This window comes from Apium graveolens, chromosome 5 (genome assembly GCF_009905375.1).
Source record: "Apium graveolens cultivar Ventura chromosome 5, ASM990537v1, whole genome shotgun sequence".
Lineage (NCBI taxonomy): Eukaryota > Viridiplantae > Streptophyta > Magnoliopsida > Apiales > Apiaceae > Apium > Apium graveolens.
Window position 1 is genome coordinate 176,906,106 of NC_133651.1, and position 10,111 is coordinate 176,916,216.

General features: G+C 36.0%; 1 non-coding gene across 1 annotated transcript; it reads left to right on the forward strand.

Annotated features, from left to right (window-relative positions):
* The first annotated feature begins 9,483 nt into the window (after positions 1-9,483).
* On the forward strand, positions 9,484-9,590 carry LOC141663164 (small nucleolar RNA R71). Its single transcript, XR_012551248.1, has one exon. It is a non-coding gene; the product is annotated as a small nucleolar RNA R71 (small nucleolar RNA).
* Positions 9,591-10,111: the final 521 nt, after the last annotated feature.

Sequence of the window (10,111 nt, forward strand, 5' to 3'; positions counted from 1 at the left end):
TCTAACCACATGGGAGAATGTTTCTTCAAAATCTATACCATACCTTTAATTGAAACCTTTAGACACAAGTCTGGCTTTGCATCTTTCCAGTGATCCATCAAATTTTAGCTTCACTTTATACACCCATTTAGATCCTATAGCTTTCTTTCCGGTGGCAAATCCACTAAGTCCAAAGTGTGATTGTCAATTAGTGCAAACAACTCCTTATTCATAACTTCAGCTGTAACACCCCTAAATCCGGGGTCAGGCTACTGTCCAAACATATATTACCTGCATTAACTCAACAATCCAATAATACAACACTAAATGACCCTAATCTCTTACACACACAAGTTAGAGCCTTAGAAACGATTCTCAAAAGTAACATTAGTTATTACAAACCAAATGTACTATCCAGGATCTCACACTATTAATTACAACCTGTACCTGAAGTTATATTAACAGCTAAACTTAATTATACAAGGGTACTGAATAAAAAACTAGACTTGAATATACCAGCTTCAACATTCCCGACTGAAACCTATACAACTCTCTTCTGCATTAACCATTCTAAACTGGCTATCTCAGGGTTGAATCTTCCACTTCCATTCCTCGTAGTACGGAATAATTGACTATATTCTCCAGCTACTGAAAGGTTTAATAATAAAGTAAGGGAGAGCACAATAATGCTACAATAATGTTGAGCAAGTATCCCTACCGTAGAATAAATATTTTCTCCACTTATAATTTTGAAATTCAATAATCTTTATTGGTATAGCAACCAAAATCTCTAAGACATATCCTTGATTTCAAAATACCATAAGGTTCGAAATACTATAAAAGGGATAGTAACATTCTCCAATTTTTGAGGATAACATACAGTTCGAAATACTATATAAAAGGGAGCAATAAAGTCTAAAATAATATATATATATCTGGTTAGCAATATATATAGCATATTTCATAATACCTCTGAAAACCTTTATTATGCAAATATGAACAAAGTTTTGATATATTCTAAACGATGAAGTTACAAGGTACTTCAATATATATTCTTTTCATAAATCTCTGAAATCCTCTGTTATGCATATTATAAACAGAGTTTCAAAATATAAACTGTATAATTTAATGTTACAAGGTTATCTCATATATCTAACCTTTCCTAAACATTTTTCTGAAAATCTTTGTAGTATAAATGTTAGGAATATGTTGTGAACTTGATGATAAATTAATCAAAACACCTTAGTAGATTTAACTTAGTGAATTTTGTAGCACTCGACGGATGATCAAATATAGTCCCGACGGATGATTCAATATAGTCCCGACGGATGATGATTTGACATCCATCAAATGAGTAGCTTATGTAATAATAAGTATTGTAGCACATTTCTGCAAACAACTTTGTGTAGATTCTGTAGGAGCATATGAGTCATGTTGAATACAAGTAAATATGCAGAATAGGTTGATTAATTGTAAATATGAGATGTCTTGTGATTCTGCATAAATGAAATGGAGTCAAGTGTCAAATAGCTACCCGACGGATGATCAACAAAGCTACCTGACGGATGATCAACAAAGCCACCCGACAGATGACAAGCATGTACCCGACGGATGATCAAATTCAAATATCTATTGACAGTGACAACACAGTCACATGCGTCGAGTGTTTGCAAAAGGAATGTGGCAGCCTTTTTAGCAGGAAATTAAGAACAAAGAAGCATTACCATTTCCATGCAAGTTATGAAGATTTTCAAAGATGCTGGAATAGAGTAATGAAGCAGCATGGAGTTAGACTTGATATGTTTTTTTTATTATCCTGTCTTATTACCATGTAAACTTGGTGATATATAAGCCAAGTGTAGCTAGTTGAACAAACAACTAAGCAAACACATTTTAGGAGAGAAATAGAAAAAGATGTACTTGTCAAGAATTTCTCTGTAGTTTGTTTGTTCAACTTGTAAAGCAGCTGTGAGCCAATTTGAGCTTCACAGAGTTCTCAAATCGATATATATATATATATATATATATATATATATATGGTGGATACATTCAAATCCACCAGAAAGTTTTAAAGACTTGTGTTTTTATAACTTTGTGTTTGATTTATTTAATCCTTTCATTCCGCACTTTGCAAATCAAAACACATATATATCTGTCGAGTTAAGAACTGTTTTTAAATCTTAAAAAAGAAGCCAAAATTATATTCAACCCCCCTTCTGTAATTCTTGTTGTATTGTTAGGGAATAACAATTGGTATCAGAGCTAACTCTTGAAGTACAAAGAGTGTAAAGATCACAACAAACATCAAGATGAACAAGAATGATGTTGGAGTTAGGATTCCTTTTCTGGACAAAGATAATTATCACCAATGGAAGGTAAAGATGCACCTACATATTCTTTCCCAATATGAGGCCTATGTGGATTGCATAGAGAGAGGTCCACATGTACCAATGAGAGCTACAACTGGAAATGAACCATCAGTTCCAAAACCAAGGCATGAATGGCCAGACCCTGATATTGAGCAAGTCAGGAAAGATAAGAAGGCCATGAATATATTGTTCAATGGGGTTGATGGTGATATGTTTGATGTAACACCCCCAAATCCGGGGTCGGGGATCCGGGTTTTCATGCGTTCCATTTCCCTTAATAACACTCATTCTTAATAAACAACCAACTACTGTGTACTATGACCCCACAATATACACACACACACATCACAAGTTATAGTCTCAAAGATGAATACAAAAAATAACACATATCATTTTATTCCCCAATTATAAACCATTACACCTTAAAAGGGTTTCTGAATAAATTTACATTTTCTTTGCCATTATTACAGTTCATAAATATACATAAGTCTGGTACATCAATAGTTGAAAATCTAGCATATTGGTAGTTCTTACCTCAGCTACAGCAGCATCAACGCCTACAGGAAACTGTAAAACATTTCCTATCCGCTCGCGAATTGGGAGCTTGGTCTTGTTCATCTTGTCTAGCTGTTGTTGTGTGATGAAAGAATAAAGTAAGGGTGAGCAACAAGCCCACCGAAATAACATGTATAATAATTAATAATATATGAGCATCTTCAAAGTACTCATGAAAGTCTTGGACAAGCAGAAATTAACCAAGTTTGATATCTTAACGCGACCAATTCGCAAAATATTCAGTATATATGTATATATACTTTTCAAAATCTTGGAAGTCCTCTTCCATGCATAATATACACAGAGTTCCAGTTTATAACTGTATAAAAATATCGTTGCAAGGTGATCTCATATATCTAACCTTGTCTCAATATTTTTCTGAAAATATTTGTCATGCATAAGATAATCATTTACAAGATATAAGTTGAAAAGATGAAGTTACAAGATACTCCAATATACTTATATCTTTTTCGAATACTACTTGAACAACCACCGTTCAAGGTATAATCAGTTTCAAAAGTTCATCATATAGATGAGATTGCAAGATAAGACTTGAATAGATTCAATCTTTGAAATATCATTTAAAGAAATAAAGTTACTAGATACTTCATTAATTCCCGATATATATATATATACACCTATATATATATCTCATACATTCCTTGAAACCCTCTGTTATGAAAAGTATAAACAGAGTTATAATAACCAATAAATTTGGAAAGAAGAAAACTTTGGCATAAACACGATATCTTGCTGATCAGGCAAAGATACCCATTAAGTAACCTTTTCTACTGTAGATGGATGAATTCCTCGCCGGTCATCATCTTGGCCGCATTAGGACCCCGCGCTAGTCCGTTACCCGGTCACTCATGCGTGGATGGACTGTCACCCAGCCTCTTACACCTTCATAGACCGTACCCCGGCATGTCGCTTATGCCGACTCAATTAGATGGACTTACTTCCCGAACATTGGGCAAGTAATCAAATTGTTTTCTCAAAATAGCAACCTTGTTGTGAATATAAAATACACCACATAGCCGGATCCCTTATATTTTTGAGCGAGTATTCAAGTCCCCTTCGAAAGGGAGACCTTAAATTTGAAAACGAGTTTTGGGATCCGCTCTAACTTTCAAAATCATTTTGAAGACTCGAAAACATTTTAAAGAATGTTTAGAGTAATGATGATTTAATAAAATAAATCAGCCCCGATATATTAAAAAATATCTGAATATTATTATTTAAATAATATTCCCTTAAAGGATAATATTTATAAAAATAATTGAAGTAGAAGTTTTAAAACTCATACTTGAAACGAATAATAAATAACAAAAGATATACTTATACGAAAGTACGATCCTTATTTGAATAATCGAAAATAAGTTTGATTATTATTCAAAACCATCGAATATAACTTATTCGATTAATAGTTATAGAAAACTATATATATATATATATAAATAGACATATATTATACTCGGGAACATCTACTCCAGGTTTAAAAAAATGTTTACCTTTGGGTCCCCTATACTAAGGGTATACGAAACTACTGCTTATCTCTAGGTATTATGCAGTTTATAAGCATTTTAATTGATAATAGAATATCAAGATTTCACAACATTCATATATATAATATATCAACATGCTCCAATATATCGTAAGATTTGCTAATAACAGTCTGTTAGGGCGAAAACACGCGCTAAAATTTACGCAAGTATACGCGTTCGCAAGTAGTATAAGGTATAAATCAGATTCGTTCCCACAGAGACTGGTTTAGGTCAAGTTCAATTTATGCACCTATGCAACAATATATGGTTATCGCTCAATGCTAAGACAAATAACAAATTGGGTTTTTATTAAACTAAGAAATTATACTGAATAACATTAACTAAGAGAATTGAGGTTGAATTATTATATATGACAAACATGGGATTCTAACTTCATTATATACTTTATTCAATAACCTTATTGTTCTTAACCTTAGCATGTAATGGTGATGACACTAATCAGATAACACGAAACTAGTAAACGCCAACTTTCATTGTACGAATACCCTACTACCAAGCATCCACGAAAGAGATAGAAGTTGAATAGACACCAATTATGCTTAGTCCTTATATGTCTACAAGAATTGAAAACATAACGGTTTAATGCGCAAGTTATTTGTCGTGATTACATAGGGCAAGTAAGATGGTTAAAATTACCTACGAATTATACATAACAAATACATGAACCTATGCCAGCATGGCAAGTTCTAAACCTCAATATTCACTGTCGCTTCAATAGAGATTAACACGCTATATTATATGTTAGCTACGCACATAAGATGAATAAGCACAACCAATACTAGGATATCAATCAATCACCACACACCAAGATATCGAAACAAATTAATTATTGAAATCCATAAGTAAATCCGCTAGAATCCCATGATAACGATTAGCCCATAATTAAACTCATCGTCATCATGGGTTCCAATGAAAGCATGGTATAAAACAAGGTCTTAATAAACTGAATAATAATCAAAGTACGAATAAAAAAGGTCTAGGTTCAACAAGAATGAAAATGAGCATCCAAAGTTACAACTATTTTCAAAGAATCACAAGTAGAAAATAAGATCTTCTTTTTCGGAGTTGTTTTGTGCTTCTAGGTCTTCTCCTTGATCTCCCAATCTTTCCGGATGATGAATTTTTTTAAAGTATATATAAGCCCCTAGTGGACCTGTACCCTTAAAATTATCAAATTCCACTCAAAAAAGGCTTTTTCAGCTAAATCAGCGAAATCAGCCGCGCATCAGCATGCGGTCGTATGCGGGTATGACGCGGCCGCGTGTCGGCATGCGGTCGCGTGCACTTCTGACGCGGCCGCGTGGGCGTCTTCTGGAAAATTCTGATGAACTTTATTTTGGCCATAACTTGAGTTCCACTCGTCAGAATTAGGCGAATCAACTGCCCACGCGAAGCTAATGAGATTCTCTACAACCTGACAATGGCCTTGGCTTCCAAATATGATCCTTTTCATCATATTTCCTTTAAAATCTCCTTTCTTCATTTAACTGATTCTTGAAATGCAATAACACAAAAACACATCAAAATACTAACTACTTGAGTCCAAAACACCAATTTAAGCTTGTAATAAAGCATTCCAAGTGGATATAAAATCCACTTATCACACCCCCAAACTTGAATCGATGTTTGTCCTCAAGCATAAACAGACTCAAAACTACAATACAAACCTAATGCATGAATGCAACTACGTGAATGCAACTAAATGATAATGCAATAGATCCCCTCAAAATAACCATAACCAAATGAATAAGCCAATGCCTCTAAGAATGCAATGACTTAAAACAGAGTTCGAATAAATCCCACAAACCAACTCACAAACCAGAAACGTGCGTTTGTGGAATGCTTAACAGATATCTCTCGATACTAGATCAATAACCATAACTTATCTATCATCGAAACAATCAAAAGTTTATAAACATAATAGACAATAAACGCATTATGGCTCACAACACCTCCTATCTAATAGAGTTATACAAGGATTCACACTATTATTGAACACATAACAAAGATGTTATTTGACCGTGCAATGAATGAGGTCCCAAAAGACTTATGCAATAATACCCATGTAGCGAGCGTTAGGTTAGCGGATCCCAGACTATAAAAGCCTTAGGTCACTAGGAACAAAGTCCCCTAGAACTTAATAACTCGAGTATTAAAGAACTCACTCTTTATCAATTATGCATAAACACATACTTTTTTTTCTTTTTTTCTCTTTTTTTTCAATAATTTCTGAATGAGTGCGTTTCGCTCCATCTCATTTAACCCTAGACTACTCATAAAAATATGAGCCGGCTACTAGCCATTTGACGCCTAGCCTTACAACAACTAGCAATGAAAAAAATCAGTGTTTTTACGTCATTACGAGAATATCACAAATTCTAAATATAACCAAGTGATTAAATCTCAACAATAAACAAGTATGATTATGATCTAGATAAAAAACAACCCTATAAGACTTTGTGAACATATTTGTTTCTGGCATGCAAATCAATTCATTAGGACTTAAACATCCCTCTATTCGTCATTACCACACTCAAATCAACATCAACTTATCAAATATCATAGTTCATCTTAAGGGATCATGCTAAATATGCATGCAAATGCAACTATATGAAATCACATAAAAATAAACAAATATGTCCTAAATGAATAATCATGCAAAAATATGAATAAACTACAATTAAACATGCAATATGATATATGAATCTATATGGACACATACACTACTAATCCTTATATTATCACCCCCAAACTTAAAATTTTCAATGTCCTCATTGAAGGTAATAATAAGGATTTTAGGCATACCTAGTCGTCGGAAAGATCACCCTCCTCGGGTGGAGGATCAGGTGACCAATCAACCTCGACACCAGTGGCTTGGAAAATAGTGCCCAAAGCCTGTGTCAAATCTGTAGCAAAATGACGGTGAATGTCGTGCATGGCCTCCATACGCCTAATTACTCGCCTATACTGCTCATCTCCAACACCAGTCCTATCAACTACCTACTGCACATGAGAAGAACCCTTTGTAGGCATTGGAGGGTTCGTTCGGCTACCCTCTACATCATCAAAGATATATCCCAAGCCCTTATCATGTAGTGCACCAAAGAATGTATAACTCAAGTGATCTGGTAGTGGGTGAAGCTCAAGTGTGGAAACATCTTCAATAGACGGCTTGAGACTCTCCTGAGAAATTTTCAGCTCTGCTAACCCAAGAGAATCGAATGGCATATCCAAATTCCTCTTCCACGAAAGTGCATTCAAAACCTGAAGTTGCTCTGCTCCTTCCTTGTCATCAATAACTGATTTCCCCATTAAGGATCTCTCTAAGTTCTCTGACTTTGGAAATTTCTCAAGTTCCGAATTCACGACAGAGTCTACCCACTCTACTTTAAAACACTCCTCTGTAGCTGTGGGTAACTTTATTGCCTTGAACACATTAAAAGTGACCTTCTAATCATGAACCTTCATCTTAAGCTCTCCTTTTTATACATCAATCATAGTTCGGCCAGTAGCTAAGAATGGTCTCCCCAAGATAATGGGAATCTTCTTATCCTGCTCAAAATCAAGAATTACAAAGTCAGCAGGGATGATGAGTTGATCCCCCTTGACCAAGACATCCTCCACTATACCTCGTGGATAAGTGATGGAACAGTCAGCTAGTTACAATGATATGTATGTTGGTTTCGGATCAGGCAGACCAAGCTTCTTGAAGATAGATAAGGGCATCAGATTGATGCTAGCTCCTAAATCACATAAACAATTGTTGAACGACAAGTTTCCGATGGTGCAAGGAATAGTGAAGCTCCCAGGATCTTTAAGCTTCGGAGGCAACTTCTGTTGCAGCATATCACTGCATTCCTCCGTTAGAGCAACGATCTCTAAGTCATCGAGCTTCACTTTCCGAGAGAGAATACTTTTCATAAACCTCGCATAGCTAGGCATCTGTTCAAGAGCTTCAGTGAAAGGTATGTTGATATGAAGTTTCTTGAACACCTCCAAAAACTTCTCAAACTGCTTATCCAGCTTTTTCTTCTGCAACCTCTTAGGAAAAGGAGGTGGAGGATAGATCTGTTTATCCCCTGTATTACCCTCAAGAGGAGTGTGTTCCACAGTAGTCTTCCTTGGTTCCACCTCTGCTTCCTTCTGCACTTCTTCTTCAGCCACAGCTGCGTTTTCTGAAACTTGAAATTTTCCAGGCTCTTCGTCTTGCTGAATTTGGGGGCTTGTGACCTTTCCAAACCTTAAGGTGATGGCGTTCACCTGTTCTTCAACTTCCCTCTTGCCTGGATTTGTTTCTGTATCACTAGGAAGCATTCCTGTGGTAAATTCAATAAGGCATTAGCAATTTGCCCTATTTGGTTCTCCAGAGTCTTGATAGAAACAGCCTGGCTTTGGCATATAAGAGCCTGGTTTTTGCACATAAGCCACAATTCCTCCAATTCAGATTTTTCATTTGAAGATAGACATGCACCAAGAGTTTGTTATTTTGGTGTAATTTGTTGTTGAAAACCAGGAGGGTTGAATAGCTTATTTCTAAACTGCTGGAATGGCTGTTACATTGCATTCTAATTATTGCTCCAGCTGGAGTTAGGATGATTCCAATTGTCAAGATGATAAATGTCTGGAACTGGTTGCTGCGATCTCTGAAAGTTGTTCACAAACTGAGCTGAGTCACTAGATATAGCGCATTACTCCGTCACATGCGGACCTGCACACAGCTCACAAATACTAATTATCTGCTTAACACCATAGTTAGCCAAAAAATTGATCTTCACAACGCCTTTAATTGAGCAGTGATAGCCGTAGCTGTATCCACTTCAAGAACTCCTGCTACCTTTCCCTGTGGACATCTCTGGGTTGGATACTGATATTCATTAGCAACCATCAGTTCAATTAGATCATAAGCTTCCTCATAGCTCTTTGCCCATAATGTTCCGCCTGATACTACATCGAGCATGGGTCTGGGCTGTGCTCCCAACCCATTATAAAAACAATTGATGATCATCCAATCAGGCATTCCATGATGAGGACACTTCTTAAGCATCTCCTTGTAGCGCTCCCAAGCTTCACATAGCGATTCTCCCGTTTGCTGCACAAATTGAGTAATAGCATTCCTGAGTGCAGCTGTCTTCGCCATGGGGAAGAATTTAGTAAGAAATTTCTGAGCAAGATCTTCCCAAATAGTAATCTAACCAACTGGTAGAGAGTGTAACCAGCTCTTAGCCTTGTCCCTTAGAGATAATGGGAACAGTCTCAGCTTCACAGCATCTTCAGAAATATCGTTAAACTTAAAGGTGTCACAGATGTCACTGAAATCCTAAATGTGTATATTACGATCTTCCGTTGAAGAACCCTCAAACTGGATTGAATTCTGCACCCATTAAATTATGCCAGGCTTGATCTCAAAGGTATTAGATGTGATAGCTGGCCTGGCAATGCTAGATTGAATGTCATTGATCTTGGGTTGAGAAAAATCCATCAAGGCTTTCATTCGTGCTGCTGCATCTCCCATTGTAATGAGTACCTGAAACACAAACAAATAAACCATGAAAGTAAAAGAATCTGAGTCAGTGAACTTTAACGACCACTAATGACAAGCACATAAACTAAAAATTAACACCGAGTCCCCGGAAGCAGCGCCAA